This window comes from Crocodylus siamensis, chromosome 5 (genome assembly GCF_052110815.1).
Source record: "Crocodylus siamensis isolate JL-2025a chromosome 5, ASM5211081v1, whole genome shotgun sequence".
Taxonomy (NCBI): domain Eukaryota; kingdom Metazoa; phylum Chordata; order Crocodylia; family Crocodylidae; genus Crocodylus; species Crocodylus siamensis.
Window position 1 is genome coordinate 97503240 of NC_143399.1, and position 25716 is coordinate 97528955.

General features: G+C 42.6%; 1 protein-coding gene across 1 annotated transcript in view; it reads right to left on the reverse strand.

Annotated features, from left to right (window-relative positions):
* Positions 1 to 21302, reverse strand: part of LOC149864426 (unconventional myosin-X-like) — a 136521-nt gene extending 115219 nt beyond the window's left edge. Inside the window, exon 1 of the mRNA XM_090049904.1 lies at positions 21205 to 21302. The gene's annotated coding sequence lies outside the window, so the exon portion shown is untranslated. The remainder of the gene's footprint in view (positions 1 to 21204) is intronic.
* Positions 21303 to 25716: the final 4414 nt, after the last annotated feature.

Here is a 25716-nt window from a genome sequence, read left to right on the forward strand (position 1 = left end):
GCAGAGATGCATCACTGTCAATGCACAGTCCAGCAGCACGCAGCAGCTCCAAGGTAGAGAGCATCTGAAACACTGCCTTCATTCTCCTCAACCCCTCAAGATCACAAACCTGTGAAAAGCAATCTCCTACTTTTGCTTATTTCCCTCTTTCCCCTCCTGACCCCCTCCCCCCACCAATGCATTTCCTTTCGGTAATCCTATACTCTGTTAGCATAAAGAGGGGTCTTTTTTTTTTCTCCTACAACTGTGCCACTGTAAAATGAAGTATCCAGAAGAAAAACCCATGTGACCGATTTTCATGAGTGAACTTTCCCCCTGGATTCTACATCATAATGGATACAATTTTATGTAAAAACTCTCACAATTAAATCAGCAATTACATTACAGGCAACCCCCACTTCACACGTTTTCACTTAGCACTATTTCGCTATAGCATTCATTTAAAATTCATACCTGGTTTCACTTATCACTGAGCCAATTTAGTTATAGCATTCAGCAAAGCAGCAGTGGTGGGAAGAAGCAGTGAGTGGCAGTGAATGAGCGGGCAGGCATGAGCTCAGGACCCGCACTGGTACTGCAGAGCCAGAGCCAGAGCCAGCAGGGGCCCAGGGCAGGGCAGCAGAAGCAGGGGGCCTAGACTGGCACGTGGTTCCAGACCAGCGGGGGGGAAGGGCAGGAGGAAGAGAAGCAAAAGCAGCAAGCAGTAGCAAGTAAGGGGCAAGTGGCAGTGCTGGCAGGGGCCCAGGGCAGGGCAGCAGGAACACTGGGCCCAGGCTGGCACATGGTGCCAGAGTGCCTGGCAGGCAGCGGGGTGGGGAGAAGCGGTGGCGGAAAGAAGCAGCAAGCGTGGGGTCCTGTGGTGTCGGAGCCGGCAGGAGCGTGGGGCATTGGCTGGCACGTGGGGCCAAAGTGGTCAGCAGGCAGGCAGAGGGGTGGGGAGACGCAGTGGAGATGGTGAGAAGCTACAGCAAGAAGCAGCAATAACCAATTATTTCTATTTACATCAATGCTTATGGGGAAATGGGTTTTGCTTAGTGCAGTTCTGCTTAATACTCCATTTTCCTTGGGTAAAATTCCATGTTGCTTTCCATCTAATTCTGTCCTCATGTCATTTCACCTTTGAATCTGATCATCAGGCAAGAGACAAGGCAGCTCGCAGTTTCGTAGGATGCATAAGAGGCCCTTCCCTTTGGCATAAAGCCTCTTTTCAAGAAAATCCATGTTTCCAGCTCTACCTTCCAGGCTACAAAACAGGCAAGTGAATTTCCTCACTTGCAGGCACACCTTGAGATTTGACTCTCTACTTCCTTTCACCACAATCACAGAGGTATACAATGTTTCCTGCATTACAGCAGCTCTGATCCTTCATGTGTGGTTGTATAGGCTTGCAGTTGTTGGCAGAACAAATCTGCCTGAACATATTTGTGCCAAGATCAGACAGAACAACAACAAAAAAGTAACTGGTCGTGTAACATTTTTTTAAAAAATGTGCGCGTCATACAGTGCTGTAGACTGTATTTAATCCAATACTAAAACACAAAACAATTATGAGAGCTTATCCAAACAGGAGCCATTTACAGCATTAATACCTGACAAAATGGGTGTTTATCCCAGAGATAAAGAAAACAGATGCATGTAATTCAGTACAATGATGCATCACATACGACTTTAGGTTTTATTTTGGATGGTTACTTCAGGGTGGAAGCTTAAAAAGCTCATAAATGACTCTGGGGCATCATGTGGCAATGTTGGTGTGATGTAGTTGAGATGGTCCAGAAAACATGAAAGAAGCAAGGTTACTTCTGGGGTGGGATAGGGAATTGTATTTTATTGGACCAACTACATAGTTGGAAGAGACTTTAGATGAGCTTTCCAGCACAAAGTGCCAATCCTCAGGTCTGAGGAAGAAGTAGATGCAACTTTTCAGAACTGAAAAGGTCACTCTGAGTTAGAAAATTCACCTAAAGTCTCTCCCAAATGTAACAAAAAAATCATCCTTGCATTAGGGACTTAAGCCACAAGTGAAACAAACCCAAAAGACTTGGACTCCCAAATCACTGGAGCACTTTTTCCATTTCTATTTCTTGGAGACTGTTAGCTTTGTAAGTTTTCTTTCCTCAAACAGAGAAACTGCACAAAGGCAGATCATTATTTTATTTCACTGTTTAAAATACATTGTGAATTTAAAAAAAGGTCACTTTGCTCTTTTTTTTTTTTACACCCGTGCTCCAGTCCTTTTAGCAAACAGTGTCTTTATTTACATATGGAACTTTTCATAGGCTATTTATTCTACCTATTACTTAGCTCAGGCTGCATGTGTTTGGATCACACAGTTTGTCTAAGATATTACTCTTGCCTCTTGCATATTTCCTGAACCATCATGACAACACCACCATTTCAACACTAGTGCAAGAGATTAAAACATTTTCAAACATATATAACTTGTAGGACCGCTTCAAAGCAAGGGTATCAAAAACGTATCCAACCTCACAAGGTGGATGAGTGCCACATGATCAGCAACGTTCCCTCTAAGCTGTGCACGTTTGCAGCCACGCAAAAGTAAAAATCTTGCCGCGCACAAATTTTTGAAGATTTTAAGGCTGCGCACCCACCCGGAGAGAAGCTGGGTGCGGAGTGTGGCAGAGGCACTGGGGCTGGTATGGGACACTTACCCAAGGTAAGCTCCTCATTCCTCATGCAGGGCAGGCAGCAGCGAGACAAAATAAGTTACTTCTGGATTAAAGCAGAAGCACGCAACTGAAAGACCGCAAGAGTATACTTGTGATTCAATTCGCCTCTTAGCTGCACAAAGCCTGAAGGGAAAGTTTCCCAGGAGTACAATTCTCTCCTTAATATGTTGATTCTTGAATATTTGGCGCATAGCTTTCAATGCTATGTATCATGTCAATCATCTATTGCATCTGGAGATAGGTGTGCAAGTATAAACAGCATTGACACGAATACTTCATGGGTGACCGAAGACATTTAGTGCCGAGGAGAATGTGTTTGTTTCTTCTAACTGAAACTGTTACACAAATCGCCACCTGAAAGTATCCTCTATTCGTATTATGTGGCAGAGGCAACGTGTTCTCCTTCTAAACTTATTCTCTCCAAGTCTCTCTCATATTTGACAGCTGGTGCCAGTCTCCACTTACAGCTGTGAAGGAAGGATACAGAACAGCAATGCGATTTACTCTGTTCTATGTTTTCTCTTTTGCTCTTCCTTCTCCAAATTGAGACGAGACAGCTGTCAGAAAAACTTGCTTGAGAATGGGCCTTCCTACTCTACTAGACCTACTTCCTACCAGATGTCAACAATAACAAGCACATACAAACTTTAGGACAATTCCAGCCTACTACATAGCAATCTACACTGCTACCAGAGAACCCCAATACAAAAATTTTCAAAATAAGCTGTTTCCATATTACATTCTCCTCTTAGTCCCAAAACAATGGCAGGCTAATGTCAACATATCACACTTTATAAACACAATTAGCCTTTCTGGACAATCACACAGGTAGCTAGAAATATTCTCTTGTGAATATTCAACCAAACATAAAGGGTCTCAGCAGTGAAACCACCCCATGAATTCCTCTCTCCTCCAAACACAAAGGCATCCACTGTCTCACTAACTGGGGTAAGGAGATGGGAAAATTTAATTTCTGATTTATGAAGGCTTCTCAGTGCTCCAGGGTAATGTATAATGTTTCTGCCACAAGACAAGCTCTAAAGTCAACATGTACCATCAATGCATCAAAGATATACAGACAGGGATTAAAAAGATGTGATAGAGTTAGAACAGTCATTTGTTAACAAAGCAGGGTCTATGTAGCAAGAACAGAAACCCAATTGTGACATGGACTTCCTGTTCTATTTCTCCAATACAAGCATAGCAGTAGAGAGCACATCAGCACCCCCCTCAGTAAAAGCAAGACAATGTACACACCCATTTCAAATCTCAATCCATTAACAAATTACAATCCCCAAACCTGACCCAGCAAAGCACTTGAATGCATACTCTACATGTGTCTGAACAAAGTTACTGAAGCTAAGCTTTAAGTATGCATTACTTTGGTCAGTGAGATTCTCAGCAACATGTCAGGGCACCCTGGGTGCCAGAACTTTGAAGGGTGACATGAGGTGCGAGAAGATAAGCAAGAAGTGAAGAGATAAGCAGATAAACATATACGTTAGGCAGATAAACCCAGGCTGAGGCTTGCCCCTGCCTAGATGATTCTCCACCCCCACTGCAAGGTGGTAAGCACTGTAATATATACAGTTGGTATATAGTTGGTCTAATAAAAGGTATCACATGTACCCAAAGAACCTTGCCTGTAATATATACTGTATTCACTTGATTCCAAGATAAGGTTTGTTCCCCCACTCATCATTGGGCAAATGAAGCTTCATCCTAGAATCAAGTATCTGCAGGCAGCACTGAGTTCTGTGCTCCTCTCAGGCACTGGGTTGATTCCCTCACTGCTCTCTGGCTTCCTGCTGAGCCAGGGGAAAAAAAAAAAAAAAGTATCAGCCTGCAACAGAGTGATGAGGCCCCATGCCAATTCCCTCACCACTTTGTGACTGTGCTGGGGCTCAGCTCCTCTCTGAGGCCTATTCCCCCTGCTGCTCCCTGGCTCAGCATGGAGCCAGAGAGCAGTGAGACAAGCCCCAAGACAAGACCAGCTGCTGGGAAACACCATGTATCTGGGTCCATGAAGGCAGTTTCCTTAAGCACTCCTGGGGATAACTGTTCTTCTGGCATGGTTTAGTATCCACTGAGGTGCTGGGATTTAAAGCCCACTTAATGGAAGTGGGAGGCTCCTCCCTAGCTTGCTCCTGCTGCTATATGGCTGAGGGCACGCAAAACTTGGGGGCATCTGGACCCCAAGCCTTTGGAGTTGGGCTTATACATAGGATGCCTGCCAAAAGACTTTGGAAATGTCTGAAGCCCCTGGTTGGGGTGGAGGTTGCTTGCCAGTTGTAGGGCCACTTATGATTCTGGACTGACTCACGGATTTGGACTTGATTTGGCTGATTTGGCTTGGAACACGAAAAATTTCTTTTAAAAAGGCTGCTTGCTTTTATCTGGCTCCAGGCTGGTTCCGTGGCTCTGTGCTGGATCCTGCATTACTTCTTGGCTCCCTGCTGAGCCAGGGAACCAAAAGGGACCCAACACAGAGCCAGGGGTGCAGCATTAGACAGTGGGGGTAAGGAAAGTAAGTGGCATGGGGGCAAGGTTCCAAGGTCAGGCTCCCCCGCCAGCTTCCTCCCCACCATTTGCCTCCACCCCGCTGCTGCCAAATAAATACAAATTAAACTGGTTACTAACATACTTGACTACTAACTTCTACAATTCAGATCCTTTTGGAATTCTCACTAGGATAAGTTGGAAAACTCTTCCAAAACAGAAGGACTCAACTGGATTTCACCCTTGTTTTGGTAAGACGCAAGTCTGTTTTCAGGCCCAAAACCTAAGAGATTCTCTAGACCATATCCAACTTTAAGATATTAAGAGTCATACTGAGGCCCAAGAGGCATGATTAAGTAACTTATTGAATCAGCAGTTTTCATACTTAAATAAAAGGATCATCAGTAAAAATGCTGAGAGTTTAAAGTGCAAATCATAGTATCAAGCTTTAGATACCAGGGCCTTAATGTTTTGCCCCAACTATCTGTTTGTCTACAGCAGATTGCTTGCTTTGGTTAACAAATACTGGCAATGAACTTGGATATTTTAGTTTTAAGCCTCTGCCAAATGAGAGGAGGAGCAAATTTATTAAACACCAAGTTTCTTCTTTCAGTACATTCAAGTGGCTGTAATGGTTCCCTTTTATGTATGTACTTCTTTGAAAATAAATAGCATCTCTGATAACAGAAGGAAGGTACTCTTCTGGTCAGAGTATTTCAGTTTCGCTAAAATTCAAGACAGGGGGTGGGGTGCTGTTAACAGCTTTCTGGGGTGGTACATTTATTCCTGGTACACCATTATCTTTTTTAAGAGGGATATAAAGAATAGTAAAACATTACAACACAAATCATTTGTAAATTACTGAAAACAGTTTTTAAAAGCTACTACCCATTTACTTGGAGCTTCTTGGTGTTTAAGATGTTAACTAGGTTCCTCTGGAATTAATTAATACATCTGCACAGGCCAACACATATGGTATATGATGAACATCAGCTTTTAAAGGCATAAAATGTCAGGTTCAAAACAAAGATTACAAAACTGGCAAACCTGATGAATTGGAGACATTCAAGCCTGAGAACTAAGGTCTTAATTTAGCACCATTAAAAAAAAAAATCAAAAAGGAGTCTTGCTGTTGAATAAAGTGTGCTAAATACAGTCAAACATATCAAGGTATCATTTGTTCTTTAAATCAGAACTTGAAAGTAACTTGACAAAGGTTGTGTTATAGACAGAGCAAACCAACTAAATTATGCCAGTTCTTCAAACTACATGTGTTGAAAAGAAGATATTCAGAAAACACAAAGTAAAACCTTCAGAATGCACAAAGGCAGATAAAGCTCTTTGGGTGAATCTGATACCTTTTATTAGACCAACTTAAATAGTTGGGAAAAAATTTTAAGCAAGCTTTTGGATTTAAAAACCCTTTGTCAGACTGAAGAAGTCTCTGCAGTTGGTGTATGCTCTTCTTGTATGGAATGAATAGTAAAGAAGCCAGAGGCTGGGCTGATATGCACACAAGATAGGAAGTTTACTTCTAGTGATGAGGAAATTTGCTTCTGGTGGTGAGGTTAGTGAGGTTCAGTGCTCGTTTGAAGTCTAGGATGGGTAGCTCTGGGAAGATCTCTTTAAGAATAGGGTCTCTTTCTAGTACAGGTTGCAATTGTTTGAGGATTTTCCATATGGGTTCAAGGGAAGGGCGATATGTCATAACCAGCTATGTGCGATTTGTGGGGGGGTTTCTTCTGTACTGCAGCAATTCTTCACGTGGTGGCTCTTTCAAACGTGCAATCTCTCTCTCTCTGGAGGAGTGTCCCTTCTGGGTGAAAGCCTTTTTAAGATTGGTGAGGTGGCAATCTGAAACTCACTAACCTCATCACCAAAAGCAAACTTCCTCAGGCCCAGAACACACCGAATGGATTCAGACCATGCCATAACAAGAAATGCAAAACCTGCCAACACATCTCCATCACCTCCACAATTACTACACCCCACAACAGACCCATCAGCATTCCCAGATGTTACAGCTGCACCTCCAGAAACGTAGTCTCTCTCATCTAATGCACCAAATGCTCTGATGGAAAATATGTAGGAGACACCAAACAACAACTGCGCACCAGAATGAATGCACACCGGAATTCTATCAAAGACAAGAATACCCAATTACCTGTAGAAGCACATTTCTCACAAGAAAAACTGCTCTCTCTCCTATCTCTCAGTTCTAATCCTCAAAGGAAACTTGCAAAACACTTCTCAGAGATAAGCCTATGAGCTCCACTTCATCAACCTCCTGGATACAAAAACATCATGGAATAAATTACAGACATTGGATTTATGACACATTATAACCTGCCTGACATCTGGCTCCCCAGGTACCTCTCCACTATTCAACTGCTACATTCATCCCCCTTCTCCCCGCCACCCAGCCTGTCTCTCACCCACTGACTCCTCAATTTACATCTTTGCCGACTGCCTGTCTTGTATACATACCAGCCTCTGACTTCTTTACTAATCCTCCCATCCAGGAAGAAGACACATGACCAGAGAGACTCCCTCAGCCTGACAAAGGATTTTTAAATCAGAAAGCTTGCTTAATTTTTTTTTCCAACTATTTAAGTTGATCTAATAAAAGATATCAGATTCACCCAAAAAAACCTTGTCTGCCTACGTCCTTAGACCAACACAGCTACAACCAACACCCCTGTCAGAATGCACAGGACTTTCACCCTAAATATTTGAGACCAGATATATTTTGGTTCTTCCCATACCACAAAAGGCATTTTCTCACCAGTCCTTACATGTTACAAACTGGAACACAGCTAAGAACTGCAACCTCATAAACCAAGAAGCAGCACACTACAGGTTTCCCCTCACTTCACGCAGGTTCTATACACGTGAATTCACTCTTATGCAATGACCTTTTCATATCAGCCACTTGTTATATGTGAGTTAAGTTCACTCTTATGCAATCGGTGTAGTGGAAGCCCAGTCAGCTGCTTTGTGCGGTGCATCGTGGGAGAGACACGCACCAGAACATAGTCTCCTGGGTGAATCTGTGCTCTTCACTCGTTGTCTGCAACACGTGTTTCTGTAGTTGCCATCCCCATTTTGACAGTGCCCTTGGCTCATGTATACTATCTGCTGCCGGTGAGTACCAAAAATGTCTTGTAAAAGTAGTAGAAATGGGCCTGGGGGTCAGTACAGTCGAGGTCTTAGAACGTATCCCTATTTGTTACATGGTAAAGTAGGTTCCCTTTTTGTGGAATTTTAAACACACACACAGACACCCTCAAGGAGCTCATACACATTTACATGTGACTAATTTTATTTCAGATTCAGAGCCCGTACATAAAATCTTACTCTTTTTATGCCAAGTTTCCTCTGGGGGGAAAAAAAAAAGTTGCTCTGCACCCGAAAGAAGATATGCTGAAAGTGAACTTGGCTCGTAATGAAACAAAGCAGTTATTTTTAAAGCAATCTTGGTTATAACATACCACATTGTACCTCTGTCTTCACCACATGGCATGGATAAGAAGCTCAAAACAACCCACCCAAACATATAAATAGATTGGTTAATCATTTGTAAGTCACTAATGATACTGTTTCCAGACCTACTTTTCCCCCCCTCAATGAACCACCTCCCCAATATTGAATTTCAGCCCTCAGCTCTCTTTTCTCCACCTTGTAACAATATCTACTGACAAGTCTCTTAACAAACATTTAGTAGAGTACAGTGAGTGATATAACTGGTTGTTATGAAGGGGAAGGGTACCTATTCAGTAGTGTAATATCAACCCAAGATGAGTCCAGGAGCTCAATTAAGACAACAATCATTTAATTGCCATGTTCAGGAAGAACTTCAGGTCTCATGAAAAACAAAGTTACAAGGAGTTGTTACCGCACTAATATTGCCAACTAATTTAAGCAATTCAAACTGTGCTAAAAGCCTTATTTTCTCTCCAGAAACAAATTAGTAGGGTTTCTGTAACAACATTAAAATTAATCCCTGCCGAAGAGTTCCACTGAAATGGTTAGACTAAACTCCATTGCTCAATACAGCACAAGAGAATCAAGGTTTCCCCCAACTGTCAGCAATTATGCCACCCAGCCACACATGCTGTAAAAACACTAGGTTGTTCTCAGAATAGCAACAGAAAGTCATCCCTGTACTTCTGAATCTGGATTGCAAAGACAAAAGATGCCTGGGTTTACAAGGTAGCTGAAAGACACATTTCTCTTCTGCATGTACCTCTAAGAACTTTCTACACTGTGGAAGACTTGCACATCCCAGACTATACCATAATTATTATAATAACGGTATACACAGATTGGCAGTAAAAATGTTTTATGTAACAGTTATGGAACCAGCAGATCCCAGCAGTGGACAGGAAAAAATCAGCTCTTAGTCACCACCATTCTATTTTTCCTGTTGTTAGGGAAAAAAAAAAAGGTGATTCTCAAAACCAACCTCTCATTCAAATAAGTCATTAAAAGTACCTGATCTCTCCTTCCCTGCTTGTCCCATTCCATATGCATCCCCCTCCCCGCCCCCAACTGCATCCTCAAGGAACACTCCCACTAACTTCCAAAACAAAATCTCCGTGTCTGGATTTAATGTTTCACTATGAAAGAAAATTTGTGACTAGCAGGATCAGTACAGGCTGAACGTTCGGTCAGCTGTGCATTTTACTCTACTTTTGCATCTTCTCTTCTCTGGAGTCTAACTTAGACCGATGTTACCTGCCTTCAGAGGAAAGCCCAAACTATCTTCCTTGATGATTTAATTCAAGATCAAGTCCTGAAATTGCCTGAATGATTGCTTTCTTGAACTTTTCTTCCATTAGTTTTAAGCACTTAGACCCACTACTGCGGTAACCCAAAATACCCCAGCATGCTGGGTCTGAGGCACCCCTTGACTCTACAAGCAAACAGCTGCCAAAGCTCTTGGGAGCTGAATTGGGCCGATTACTTCTACCTCACAATCAAGTTCTACACAGGTATTCTGTTGCTTTTCATGTTCATTCAATTTCTGCTTCTTCCAGCAAACAGAGGCTACTGACTTAAGAGACTGTCCAGCTGACCCTCCTTAAACCCAGATACTCTGCAAGCAAGGAAAGTAAAAGTGACAGTAAATACATTTTCAAATCCACTGCTACAACTCAGATTTTGTTGATCCCAACAGCACACACAGTGCACTCTAGATCACTGGTGGTAAGTGTACCACAAATGGGACGGGCAGCCTGCGTGTTGAGGCATCCAGTAGATCAGGAAGGGTAACAGCAAAAGATGGGTCGAGAAGCAGATCAAGGAAGGGACAGGGGTGATAGTAGGACCTGGAGGGCAAAGGGCTAGATTATGGCATACCTGCCAATACTGCTGTGCCCCACTACACTAGATAGCGTACCTCAAAATAAAAGGATCCCACAAATGCTTCAGTTTGCCACTTAAGACCCTAGTAACTGCTGCTAAGAGCCTGAGAGTGCAAAGAACTAAGCCTTTAACAAAATGATCCTGCAAGAATGTTAGGAATGTTTCATTTAATTGGATTTAACCTTCTGTCCTTGCATCAAGCACTGATGGTGCCCCCACCTTTATATTATACTGAGAAGGCAGCCCATCTGCATGCGTGCAGCCACATGACATTCATCAGCTCAAAAAGAGATATTACACCCTGGCACCCTTGTGTAGAACCTGAGCCCTGAGTTACCAACGCAGATTTTGTAGCTTCAACTGCACAATGAAAACACATACTGTATATTTAAGATTAGAATTTGGCCTTTAGTGTTGCAACACCAGGGAAGAAAAAGGAAAGTGTACCTTCTTGCAAGCACTGTGCAACACAGCAAAAAAATCCATGTTATACTGGTATCCTCATCCCAAAGATTTGCCTGCCATCTGTTATAAGTTTCCATATTTGGTGTACAAAATATTAGAAACAGAAAACTTCAGGAAAAAGAAAGCATCTGCACAAAAACCATACTCCATAACATAGACAAACAGCCCCTTGACTTGTTTATTCTTGAAAACTGACTATTAGGTATCACATGGCAAAACAGGATTCTCATACTTTAAGCAACAAAGAATTCACTTCATCAGATATTCTTCATGGTGTACACTTTGAAAAGAAACAGGCAATGCCAGATTTTAAAGGTTTGCTGTATAAACCATGCTGGTCTTCTCAATAAAAAAACCCAAAACATTAATGAGCTCTAGATCACTTAACACATCAAGCTAACTTGCTCATCTTCCATATTAAAAAGCAAAAACCCTACAATGAGTAAGTGAGGTTGAAACCCATCATAAACCCACAAGCTCCATTCAGTTAAAAAATTAAAAAGGAGGGAGGGGGCCAGAAGTTTGACCTAGAAAATGTAAACTTCTTGTCCTGACCTGCATTCTGCAACCCAGCCCAGTTAAGGTCACAACAGAATGGAGCAGCTATCATACCAGGAAAGACAAACAGACTGGACCTCATTTTTTGGAAAAGGGAAGGCTGAGGAAGAATATGATAGAGATCTACAAAATCATGAAGATTATGGATAAAGTCAATAATGAACTGTTATTTATCAAGTCTCAAAATATAAAACATAGTGGGGACCCACTGCAGCTGAACAGGAGACCAGTAAAAAAAAGAATCATACAAAACAAAGAAAAGGAAGCACGTCTTTATGTGATGTACAGTTAAATTTGTGCAACTGTCACAGAAGGCTGTATAGGCAGATGGTATAAGCAGGTTCAAAAAGGGATTAGACAAAAATCAGGTCCATTAACAGCTATTAAATAGAACTGTCAGGGATGCATTCTCTGAGATCCCTAAACAAATGATGACTGATTGATGTCAGAGAAAATGCAACAGAGAATAGATTATACTAGACATGGCTTGGACATGCACTCTTCCTCAACAGCATCCATTATCTGCCACTGCCAGAGACCAAATATCATTCTAGATGGACCATTGGTCAGATACAGTATGGCACTTACAGTCCTAATATTTCTTATGATGATAAGAATTGATTGAATTGCTATCATCCGCTCTTCAGTCCATTTTGTTTCTTAACTATATAAATTTACTGGATACTCACCCCCCAACATGGGTAGTTTAATAATAGTACAATAACAGTTTAATCCACTACAGTAATAACACATAAAAAGAGGGGCTGCCTGAAACAGAACTATACTTGAGTGCTTGCATGCATTACATATTAATCTTCAACTTCATCAGTAATCTGTGGAAATCTTAAACATGGTTTCAGTCAGCCAAAAGTTGTAAACTACAGGCATCAAACTCATGGTCTCACGAGCCAGATGAGTGGTGTGGGACGGGTCCTATAGCTAGATCGGGCCACATGTCTGATCCAACACAGGCAGCACCCACCCAATCAAGTGTTGTGGGCAGCACAACACCAAAGGCCAGATTACAAAGCTCCACAGTCCAGATACTGCCCATGGGCTGTTATAAACCCCCGTTATAAACAAGCAAATGGATGTTAGCCCAGTGAGGTTAACAACCCCTTAAGCCTAGCCATCCTACTTCATGTCTCACTGGTGGGAAAAAAAAAAAAAAAAAAAAAAGCAATAAGGAATTCTCTCTCAGACATGACCATCTCACTCAACCTGAACTTGTGATCAGTCTGAAATCATTTCACAAGACAAATCCAGCATACTCCATGACAGATTAAATCACATAGGAGCTAGGTGTACACTTAGCCTTTTAGGGTGGTATTTTCCTCAAAAAGGCCTTTTTATGCAGCAAAACTAATCAAAACTCCGTTCCAAACCACATCTGCATTCAGACTAAGTATGACTTACTGAATACGGACTCAAGATGATTTATCTAACAAAAATTCTCAGCTCTATGAAACACAAGGCAACAGGCAAAATGCCTCTGTGAATAAGTTAGTTATAAGACAAGTTTAACAGACTAATAAAACTATACGGATAGCTTGTTTTAAAAGAATTTTTTAAAAAAGATTTCTTAGATTCCCTTATAAAGGCCTCTCACAAAGGTTTCATTTTAAATGCATCTCTACAGAAGGTGTACCAAGCATTCTTGGTTCTACTACAAACAAATGCAATGACTACTGGACCAACTGTTTTCTGATGTGCACCCTAATCCCTAGCCTTAGCAGCATCTCCTGTATTCATATAGAGAGGCATGCAACTGTCACTACTATGATGCATTTATGAAAGAAGTTATGAAAAAAGGAGTTGGGACCCATCCATGCAACAGTGCATTTTCAATTCCCATAAAAGATCCAAGCTGGACATTAAAATGTGGATTCTTGCTAAGACCAGTTGATGAAAAGTGGTAGAGCTCTGGATTTCAGTATATGCTTCTGTGTTTCCACAGTACAAGTACTGCAAACACTACACAGCACACACAGCTTCTGAACACTGGTGCCATCTCATTTTATTTTACTGCCCTGGTGTTTCAAGACAACAGGAAGCCTTATCTAGCCTTCCACAGGACAGTGCATGATCTTATCAGGAAGGAGACCCTTTCTACTTTAACACTGCTTAAGACAAAATGATGTCTTTTAATTGTAGGTCTTATTTTATTATAGGGAAACATGCACGCATTTTCTCCTCTATTTTTTTTTAAGTTTTTACTTCCCACTGTTGCTAGTTGAAAATCTATGTTAGCAGGGAAACTGACAAACAGCTTATACAGAGGGGCACATCTACACGTTCATTAATGAACTTTAAGTAATATGCATTAAATCTAGTACCTCTACTGTGAGGTACTAGGAAAAGGCACAATAGCTTATTTTAATTGGCATTGGCTACAGAGAACATTTTTATGATGCTTTAATGTGCATTAAAATAGGCTAATGCACATTGAAGTGCACATGTAGACATGCACATAGTGCTGATGGTGGCAATATGAGGAAGTATATTCCCTAGTCTGCCACAGTAGAGCTGGGCAGCTGATTTCACATAAAAGGGAATCAGTACTAAAGATAAGCCAAAGATACCCCCAGAGAAGCCACCACATCTAAACTAGCTGTTATAGTTCACAAAATAGGATGAATGACAGAAGATCAAGTTAGACACAGCCAAGGCAGCAGTAATGCCACCTTCAATAAAAACCTGGTCACAAAAAAGTGTTAACAAGACAAGACAGGCACCCAGATTGATGTCAGAAGACAACACGACTTGACAGTTCCAAAACTTTGGGGGCAGCATCAAGAAAAATCTGATGGGGAGGGGAAGGGAAATCAAAAGCAGGATTGTGATTTGGGATAAGACTTCAGTTCATCACTTTAATCCTGATATTAGCAGAGAATATGGTTTCCACTCCTCCCCTTCCCCCCCCCACAAGAAATCAGAGATGGCTGCAGTTGTGACCACTTTTGTGACACTGAAGGGGTGACCTCATTCTCAAATTAGTATTACTATGCTAATAAGCTGCTGCTATTGCAAGAGGCCACTAAAAAAAACCCATGAAAAGCTGTTTCTCCAGAATAATGCATCCCCTCACATATCCAAAGGTTCAATCAAATGTGGCTTTCAAATGCTTCCCCATCCAACCCAACACCAAGCTTCGGCTCCATCATACTTTTCCCTGCTCCCCAAGTTTAAAAACAACCATCCCCCAAACACTTTGTGGGAAGTGTTTCACTGATAACAAAGTGCTTATAGCAGTTGAGGAATTTTTACATGCAGAGAATGAAGATGGCTACAGTACAGGCATAGCCAAGCTAAGCCAAGCCACACCAGCCCAAGCATACTGATATCAAGGAGGGTTATACTGAAAAAACAAACAAACATAACAGTTGAATGCAAATAGTATTTGTCAGCCCAGAAACTTTCTGAATGGCCCTTTTACTTAAAGATCAGGCTCTGGTGCTAACACCTAGACCTTCTGACCTATGGAAACTAAATCTGGGGGAAATCATGGAAACCCTCCTTTTCTTTATATACGAAGAGGCCAGTGTCCCAAAACATTTTCTGTCCCCAGCATGGAGCCAAGAACCACTAGTCTAACAGGTCACCTACTGCAAATATTTTTGTCAATTAAAACTTAACTACCAACAAAGACAAGAGAAAAGTTGAGACAGCTCAGAAAACCAAGGAGACAAAAGCAGAAAGGGACAGATCCCCCACTTCTCTCTCCTATGGTATTTGCATCCATGCCAAACAGACATCAAACACTACTATTTTAAAACTTCTACTTTTCTTCTTTCTTCCGTTCTTCTTAGTAAAATGTCTCAATGTTATATTTTTTTAAACAATGGTAGACACTTTTTTGGCAAAAACATCAGTCCTCAAAGTTAACTAATAAATATGTATAATTGAGAGTAAAAACATTCAGAAAAACATTCACCAATGTCAAGATATCAATGAGGCTATTATAAAGAATCCATGTAGAAAAAGACTCTGTGCCATGCATACAGAAGGAACTCCGCAGCCCGTCTGTATGGTAGACAGAGCAAAATGGCTTAGGTGGACTACACACAAGAGATTTACAAGGCTCCTCCCCAAGGAACATTCTCCTTCTGATGGGCTTTACCTTTGGGCCCGTGTATGCCATCAAGGTATAGAACAGAAGTGCCCCCTTTCCCTACCCTCAATCTGTAAGAATCAGGTATAAGATCCATTGGATCCTATCCTGCAGTCATTTCAAGTTCTACTGAAATTGAGATGGGAGCTTGGCACATGTTCAGGTTACAGGCTTAAGCCCACTGTGCTAAACATTTCTGTTTTTCCTTCAAAGCGAACACTATGCTTGGAACCACAGTGTATAATCAAGGAAGCATTCTGATGCATGCAAACTTTAAACTTCAGCCTCCTATACTTCAGCCTTTAGCAAGCAGATATGCTACAGCATTTGTTGCCAATTTGTAAGCATGGAGACATGGCACGGAAGATTATGAAAAAAATAGCTAAAGTACAGAGCATTCCTATTGAGCTAAAGTGCCTCATGAAGCTAGCATGTAAAGGGGAAAGTCATTCACTGAGCAACCTTGTTTCTCATACACCATCTGTCCCAAAATCAGGCATCTTAGTTTACATGAAAGACTGTAAGCATCAGTGCAAATTAACATTGAGGTGAAGTCAGCATCGTGCAGGTGATAATCCCACAAAAGACACAAGGCAAAAGGCAGGGTGACACTTTACAGAAATTACTTCAGACAGGCAATAAGTTTTAATTTGGCAACACCATCGGGTGCTACAAATGGACTTACAGAATGCAAAAGGAAACTGAACAAGTTGGTCTAATAAAAGATATCACCTCTACCATGAGTTCCAATTCTTTTTGCCTCTAGACCAATACAGCTACAACCTGGATACCTTACAGAAAGCAGGTGTTCCAAAAAGACAGGAATTTAAACAGGAGGCTGGGGGGGAAGGAGGGGGCTCACTGCTGAAAAGCAAAGGTGGGTCAAGGACAAACAAGGCAGTTAATACAATGAAGGACAAATAGTAGCCTGCCATAGTTCCATTCAGATTTCCTCCTCTCCTTTAGGTCAAAAGCCTACGTGCATCACCTGAATCAGAGAACTTTGAAACTACAATCTTCAAGGACTAGAAAGCATCTTAGGAAAACCATCACATGCGAAGGTCCTCCAAAAATCAGAAATGAATGGATCTTGCCCCTGGTTTCACCCCTTTCTACCCCGAGACATTTCTCTCCAAACCACAGAAACTGAAACTGGGATGTCATCATCTCCATTTTTCAGAGGTAAGAGATGGTGGGAATATTAGGACTGTCCCTTCACTTCTGCATGCATTCATCACTGATTTACTTGTGTTCCTTTCCCTTTCATCATACCCTAGTGGCCTGTAGTCCCTACTGCTAAAGCAATATGCTCACTTAGTTGCAAGATATTGGCCCTAGCTAAGAGACAAGGACCTCTCTCTTGCATCCAGTCAGTTGTACCAGTTACCTGTGTACATGGCAAATGTATCAGCTGGACATTAGCCTGTTGAAATGGCTTTGTTAGGCAAATACGTATTTTAATTCTTAGTATACAGCATTAGAATATTAACAATTTTAAAAGACTAAAACATAACTACAGTGTTAGCATGCTTTCCATGAAAGCCACTAAGTTAACACATACATTTCTTTCCAATAACCAAAGGTCTGCCCAGATTAAAATCACCAGGCTGCTTTTTTTTTTAAATTTTGGATTATGGAAATTATGGAATCTCCTGAACACCACTCAGAATACAAAGGTTTTTAAACTGTAGGTGGAATGGAAGGGCAGAGTCTTGGACTTAAATACTAATTTCTATACTTATTTTCTGCCCAAAGCTTTCTTTTAATGGGTTACAAACCCTTAAAAGGAAAAAAAAAAAGAAAGTTTTTTTTAGAAGCACTGAGCCAGCCCCTATTAGTGCTGCCTCCAAAGAAGCAACAACAGTAGGTGGTGGTGATGAAACAAAAACTCAATTGTGAGTTTAATGCACTCAGCTTTTCCTCTTCTAAAATATTGTTAGTAGTCACAGCTGTCAGTTGACTGGCATGAACTTCCCGACAGTTAAATCCCAGATCTTGTTTAAAACAGACAAGTGCCAACAAGAATGCTCTCTCTGTAATGCTCACATTAATTCAATTAGGCAACTGCCTGATGTGTTTGTTCTAGTAACAAAACATATTCAGAGCTCGTTACAATTAGCACTATTAGAGATCTCTGAAAAAAAATGTGCAAGCAAAAGTGCGTAGGTCATTCCTGTAATCCCTATTTGCTCCTTTACAACTGTTCTACAGCAAGCCTTTTAAGTACCTACCTGCAAGATCCCCAAAGCAGAAACAGAAGTCTATGGTAATAGGCAAGCACCGCAAAGTACCTGTAATATTTCTTTAAGATAATTGTTTTCAAACCATTTTTTATGCTGAAATAACTCAACTGATTTCAACGGTAATGCTCCCAAGTTATGCTGCTGTTAAATATGAGCAAAACCTTGCCTGTGACCTGAGAAAGATAGTTAGCTGTGTTATCCTGATGTTAGGCTCCCAGGAGACAGGGCAGGGTGACCAACATGAGTTAGTCCATAGGGTGCCACACTGCCCTGCCTGTGACCTGGATACACATTTATTTTATACAGCCCCACTCTCTCACACAGAACAATGCAACATGAAAGAACCTTTATCATCATCAGTAGAACAAAGATTTTCTTAGATAATAAATAATGAAATTAATCAGGTTCAGTTACAGAAAGTTTGCTACAAGTGAGTAACAAGAACCAACTAATTTACGCATATACCATTCTGAGGAAAGAAAAATGTTTACACTTATGGGTGGGACACTGGATACTGATGAAAGCCAAGGTGATACCTTTACTTTTTTCACTCTTTTAAAAAAAGTCACATCAACATGTTCAAAGACAGCTGCAGCTCTTGGAGGAGATCAAAGTCACGCTCAGCAACCGCAAATTAACAAATACGTTGAAATGCTAATACAGCCCAAAAAATTTTACTCCTTCATTTGCCTGGGGCAAGCAGTTCTGACTAATGGACAAGTAAACACTATTAGTTCTTTACTTCATCATCAGAGCAAGGGCAAACAACCATACTGTATGATGGCTTTTTCTGATAGTTTTGCAAGGCTACATAAATGTCACATGAGGGCTTTTACTGAAGAACAGGGCTGTGAAAAGAGCTGTATTCTCTTTAGAAAAAATCCAGCCACATTACTTCACTCGTGTCATGCAAATTAATCCTGCAATTTTTAACTCATACTGTACTTGACCAAATTTTTTATTGCCTGACAAAGGAAAGCCTAATAAGTAGTGGCAAATAAACCCAAATAAGTAATTCCACTAATTTCTATTATTGTAGACAGATCAGCTGTTTTACTTGCGGGTGGGGCAACATCACCAGAAACTGGAAATAGGCTATACATAAGAGAAGTTTTCTAGTCAAAACAAAGTACTGGCAAAAAAACTTGCTCTACACTAAGATTTTACTATCTTGATTACAAGTGTGATCTTCTCTTTTTCCACTTGAATAACTATACAATCTATTCCAGTAAAACCCTTAATAGGTTGGGCACAGTTATACCAAGTGCTACCGAACTTACACACTTCAGACAAAGCAAAGCACCCCTTTATCACACCAGGGAAGAAGGGTGTTGTACTGCTTGAGTGTACATTTAAAGCAATGTAACTTGCCTAAAGTAAAAAGGCAAAAGTTTCCGGGTTCTATTCCCTGTGTTCACCTTTGGCAAGTAACCTCTCTATGATTCAGTTTTTCTCGCTGCAGTAGTGAGGTTATGAAGATTATTATTTTATGAGTCACAGCTCATTAAAAGGACCTCCCTTATGAGACATTAAAATGCTACAAGTTTTTACCTTTCCCTTCAGGAGAATACACTCAAAACTATTTTACATCTTGACTTCCTTAAAATCTGCATCCCTGCTACTTTTGTTTCTATAGTATCCCTAAAATACTTTGCAGGAATGATTTATTTGTGAAAGTAGGGAAGTATATTCCGCACTTTATAGAGGAAATAAGGCACTGAGAAGTAAGACAACATGCCAGAGATCACAGTAAATTGGTGGCACACCTATGATCAATGGAAGGGCACACCTACGATCAAAACCCAGATGCCTACTCCTGCTCCAATCACTTCAACTCATCCATTATTAGTACCATGCAATTATATGAAACAATCACATCCTCAACAAGCATGATACTCTGAAAGCCTCATCACCAGTTATCACAAACTCCTTTATAAGCACCTCTTCAGCATATTGCTGATAGTCAAGATGATCCAGCTTTTATTGTTTTTGGTGGCTTCCCTACAATTTTCTCCTTCTCTTTGCAATACATTTGTGTGTAAAGAACTCTAAAACTGTAACCTTCAGCAAAAAAACCCAAAAAAACAAAAGGGGGGGAAATAGATCTATCTGGGAGAACTGTTATGTGCCACAATCTTCTGAACACAAAACGACCTGCAGAAGTACAGTTCAAGAATACCGACATCTGCTGAGCACCAGTCAGCTACGTTATGTGCAATCAAGATACCTGCACATATTAAAAGACCAATACAGTCAGCTTCACTTCTACATATTGATATGCAATGTAATAAATCAATATACATGCTTGCAGCCCCAATCCTGGTAAGAATGGTACGTGTAACATACTTCACTCTCTCACTAAGCATGCATGCAGATCTTGTCAGGATTAAGGCTTTATGCCTAGGTTTTTCACGGGATGCACTGCAAAAGACATGGGGCTTGTGGTTGCTGAGAGGGGTGTCTGCTCAGCCTAGTGAAAGAAATCAAACTATTAAGAAAGGCTTTTAGTACTACCAAGGTAACACCCCCAAAAAAATATTGCTTACATTTTACAAGTTCCTGAATAACCTTTAAACAGAATGTAATGAATGCAAACCACAAACGGACTAAATCAGGACCCTAAAGCAGTCTCATAATTATGCCTAGCCACACCACAGTAGTGTCTGGACCATGCCAGGTACCCCATACTAGATGCCCGAAGTATATGGAGAAGAGAAAAATAAATCCTTCTCTTCCTCCAAGCGCCAGCACCTCTACCACCCACAGCATACCCCTCACAGGAAGCCAACAAGTTTGTCAAAGGAAATACCAGCTCTCTCCATAAGAAGCCAGGCATGTGGCCATGTCCTCACCTCCAGGATTTGATTTTTTTAATGGTCTTCCTGCACCAGAGCAAAGTACAGCACTGGGCTCATACGTGGGGGCCAGAGGCTCCAGTGACCCAACATGATGGCAGTACAGGGAAAGCTGCTGCCCAGCCAAGGGAAGCTCACCTGGAGGAAGAGTCCGTGACACCACCCCTAACTCAGATGCCCCGCTTTTCCAGGCTCCCCCTGGTCGCCACAGAGATTCTCTCTTCCCTTGAAGCAGCTGGATCCGAAATAAAAACCCTCCCTTACACGTGGAATACCACTTCCCCTCCCCCAACCCCAAACACACACACGCAGCTGGGCAAAACTTAGAGCACTAGAAGCTGACTAGGTTCTGGCCCCCAGGAGCAGAAGAGGCCGGACCCCAACAGCCCCCCCCCCGCGCGGAGCCTTGCACTTACCTCGGCGCAGAAGGTCTCCATTGTGGCCGCTGCAGCACGTCCGCGGGGCCCTACCATGTGCAGCGTGGCCGGGGCTTCAAGGCCCCCCCACCCACCCACCCACCCAAGCCAAGTCCTTCGTCTCCCCCCTCGAGGCGCCTCAGCCCAGCTGCCCGGCGGGAACGCTGCGGGGGCACATAACTGCGGGGGGTTGGTGCCGGAGCAGCTCCGCGCCACTGCCCGAGGCGCTGCGGGACAGACCCGCGCTTGCACAAGCTGAGGTGCCGCGCGCGCACACACACTGAGACACACACCGCGCCGCTGGCCCCTCCCGCGGCGCGACTCGGCCAATCGCCGCCCGGCGCCGCTAGGGCATCCCGCCCCCCCACCGCCTCTCGGCCAATCGCCACCCGGTGCCTCTTTGGAATCCCGGCCGCCCGAGGCAAACCGCAGCTCACCTGGAGCAAGCGACTCTGGGGCTGGATGGGCGGGGACAGCATGAGACGTGTCCCACTCCCACCCACCGGGTTGGCTGTCTTGTTGCCCCTGAGGCTGAGGAGCCTGAACTTCCTTTTCCTTCTTTGGTTGACATTTGCTTCAGTTCCTTAGCAGCTGCCCGAGGGCGGCTACTTCATCCCTCAGAAGGAGGTTACACTAGACAGGTGGTTCTTCACCTTTTTTGTACCAGGACCCATGTGAAAACCTACCCAGTTCCCCTCGCTCCTGACCTGCTGCCCCCCCAGTGTCGGGGCGGGGGGATAGAGAAGCAGCCCCTCCTAGGCTGGAACTCTTAATAGTGTGCAAAGGGAAAGGCAAGGCTTCCCACGTTTTTCTCCTTTAAAAGAGAATCTATCTTTAAAGTTTGCTGATCCATTTATAAAGTTTGTTTGGGACCCTTTCATATATTCTTGCCACCCACTTCTGGGTCACGACCCATGGGTTGAGAAACACTGGACTAGACTAGATGAGCTCCTGAGATCCCTTCCGACCTTCATTTTCTGTGGGCATTTATACGCATACTTTTTCACACTGACGCACTGGAGATCTGACGCATCTGAGCAGTCTTGATTTCATCCAGTCTGGTCCGCACGCAAACTGACATGCACCATTCTGCATTGCGTGCAGTATTATAAGCAGTGAAATGTGGAGAAAATGGCAGCGGTGCTCTTTTCAACTAAAACACCTTCTATGCATTTTAGTTCAAATGTGGACCAGTGCCATTTTCTCCACGCTGACGCGCATTTCACCACTTATACAGCTGCATGCATCACAGCACCAGGCACTTTTCAAAGCGTTGCAGTACTTGCATGTAGAAAAACGCCTTATGATTCTATGAACCCCCTTCTCAAAGCAGCCAAGGCTTTGTCCAGCCAGATCTTAAAAACCACCAAATATAGGGAGTCCACCACCTCTCCGGGTAACTGTTCCAGTGCTTTAGTCTCTACAAGCAAAACATAATGCCCCTTCACCTGTCAATACACAATACAAACAAATGCTGACCCCTGAGAGTGGAATGGTTAACCCCCCGTGCATGCCTCCTGCCCCACAATGCCCAGCTAAGAGTTCTAGTGTTTTATTTTGAAGCCTAAAACCAGCACCTCAGAAGTGGTCATGCAATGAAAGCAACTAAGAGACCTTTTGGAACCTCTTCAAATGTCCTCTGCAAAATTCTTTAAAACATGCAAGACCCTCCCTCATCTGAACACGTCTCGCCTATTTTTAAAAAACAGAAGGCAAAAGACACCAGGCTTTCTTAAGGCACTATCTTGTATCAGACCAAGTGTTTGGCTGGGATATTTTGAAGATATCACTTGTAAAGTACTGAAGGCTGCTGTGCCATTTTGAATAATTCTGATACAAACTACTACTCAAATGTGAGCAGCCACTATTTTAGAGTGATTATCACACACTTAATTCTCCCACTGTCCTGCATATTGGGCAAGTGCTTACATCCTTGTAAAAATGGAATAATCTGATTTACTATGGCTATTTATTAACCATCTTTACCATTCATTCCATCCAGGAAGAGCGTACACCAACTGCAAATGTTTCCTCAGCCTGACAAAGGGTATTTATACACAAAAGCTAGCTAAGAAGATTTTTTTCAACTATTTGATTTGGTCTAATAAAAGATATCAGATTTACCCAAATAATCTTGTCTTATTTACTATGACATTTACACCTCTGCCCGATTTAACTACTCAAGGTACACAGAGGTAGAGAATCATGCTCAAGAGCAGCAGGTCAGGAGTTGTGGCAGGCTACATTTATACTGCAAGACCACCCTACAAAGTTACAGTAAAAAAAAAAAATGATCAGACTTTTACAGCCCAAATCCTGTTGGCTTCTTTTGAGAGTTTAAGTACTTAAGAAAGAGAGGTTGGAAATCTTGGAGATCATGGCATAGTTTTCAATACAGCAAGATGGATGTTTGTGCCACAGTTTCAGGAGTGATTCAGACTTATGGTATACAACTAAATGCTGTAGAGAACGACATAGGATCTTTCCTCACTAAAAAGAGGTAAAGAAAGTTTTCTTTCATCTCTGTTTCAAACTCTTGCATTCCTGATGTTAATAATTCATGGATAAAAACTATACATGTTTTTATCAAGCAATGGTTAAGAAGTCTGCAGATGGAGAAGGTAGGTAGGTTTGAATAGAAATTGAATTAAATCGTGTACACAGAGACAATTAAAAGATCGGATCAAGCTGAACAAATCCTGTAGCTGAGGCAGAAGGGTCATTTATGCCAATAACTATAAAAACTCTTGAGTGTACACAGTGTTCTTAATCTGCAAGCAAGCTGGCCATGATAATTACCAGGAAGAACCAGAAAGGCATAAGTACAAGCCCCTTCTTAATGGAATGGAATATCTGCATACATGCAGCATACAGATACAGCAACAGGAGAAACAGGCAGGGGGCAAATGGGGCAAGGGCTTAACATTGGCTTTGGATGCAGTACCATGTAAGAAGCAGATAACAGTACTTAGCAAAGTGAGCAACAAGACAAAAACTGATGCAGTACAGACAATGATCAGAAGGGAAACAGAGAAAGCGACAAGCAATTAGAGCACAATAATGCACCAAGTAGAAGGCAGTCTGAGATTTTAGCTCTGGCTTCTTCCAGTCAGTTTGCTTCTGAAACCATAGCTGTGCTCCAGTCCATGACCATTTCAGAAACTGGCTGTGGCCTGCAAACAGTCTAACTTGAGACAAAACGGACAGATGATCCAAACAGAGATTCCTGCCTTTGGTCCAGGGCCAGCCCGTCCTATCCTGTGAAACCTGCAGCTGCAGGGGACCCTGCAGACAAGGCGCCCCTTGAGTCTGGTTGCTTGCCACCCTCCCTTTGCCCACTGCTGCCGCCACTGGCTTCATGTCCAGCCACTCGCCACCCCTCTCCCTGCTGCTGCTGGCTTCACGTTCAGCTGCTCGCCAACCCTCCCGCCACCACCGGCTTCTTTGTGTCAGGGGGTCCCAGAACTATTTCTTGTAGGGGGCCCCAAAAATTGTGGGCTGGCTCTTCTTTGGTCAAGGCACAAAGACAAAAAAAAGTTCATTTTCTAGGTTAGGGACAGACATTACACATAAACCAGTTTAAGTGATGAGAAACTGGTCAAAACCTGTAACAGAACAGATGTTCAGTGCACACAAACCAGTCTGAAAATGGCTGAAACCAATCTGAGACAGTCATAGCCCAGCCCCTGGCACGGATCTTTGAAAACTCCTGGAGCTCTGGTGTAGTGCCCGAAGACTGGAAGAAGGCCAATGTGGTGCCGATCTTCAAGAAAGAGAGGAGAGTGGATCCGGCTAACTACAGGCCCATTAGCATGACTTCTATCCTGGGGAAGATCTTAGAAAAGTTTATTAAGGAGGCCATCCTTGATGGACTGGCCCAGGCTAACATCCTAAGGGATAGCCAGCACGGGTTTGTTGCAGGTAGGTCTTGTTTGACCAATCTCATTTCCTTCTATGACCAGGTGACCTATCACCTGGACAAGGGAGAAGAGATTGATGTCATATATCTTGACTTCAAAAAAGCTTTTGATCTGGTATCCCACGATCACCTTTTGGCCAAACTGGCCGGTTGTGGCCTTGGCTCCACCACGATCTGCTGGCTGGGAAATTGGCTCTGTGGTCGGACCCAGAGGGTTGTAATCGATAGCAGTCACTCATCGTGGTGCCCTGTAACCAGTGGGGTCCCTCAAGGCTCTGTCCTGGGACCCATACTGTTCAACATCTTCATTAATGATGTGGACATTGGAGTCAGGAGTGGACTGGCCAAGTTCGCCGATGACACCAAACTTTGGGGCAAAGCATCCACACCAGAAGATAGGCAGGTGATCCAGGCTGACCTGGACAAGCTCAGCAAATGGGCGGACGAGAACCTGATGGTGTTTAACACCGAAAAATGCAAGGTTCTCCACCTTGGGAGGAAAAACCTGCAGCATCCTTATAGGCTCGGCAGTACTACGTTGGATAGCAGTACAGAAGAAAGAGACTAGGGGGTCATCATTGACCACAAGATGA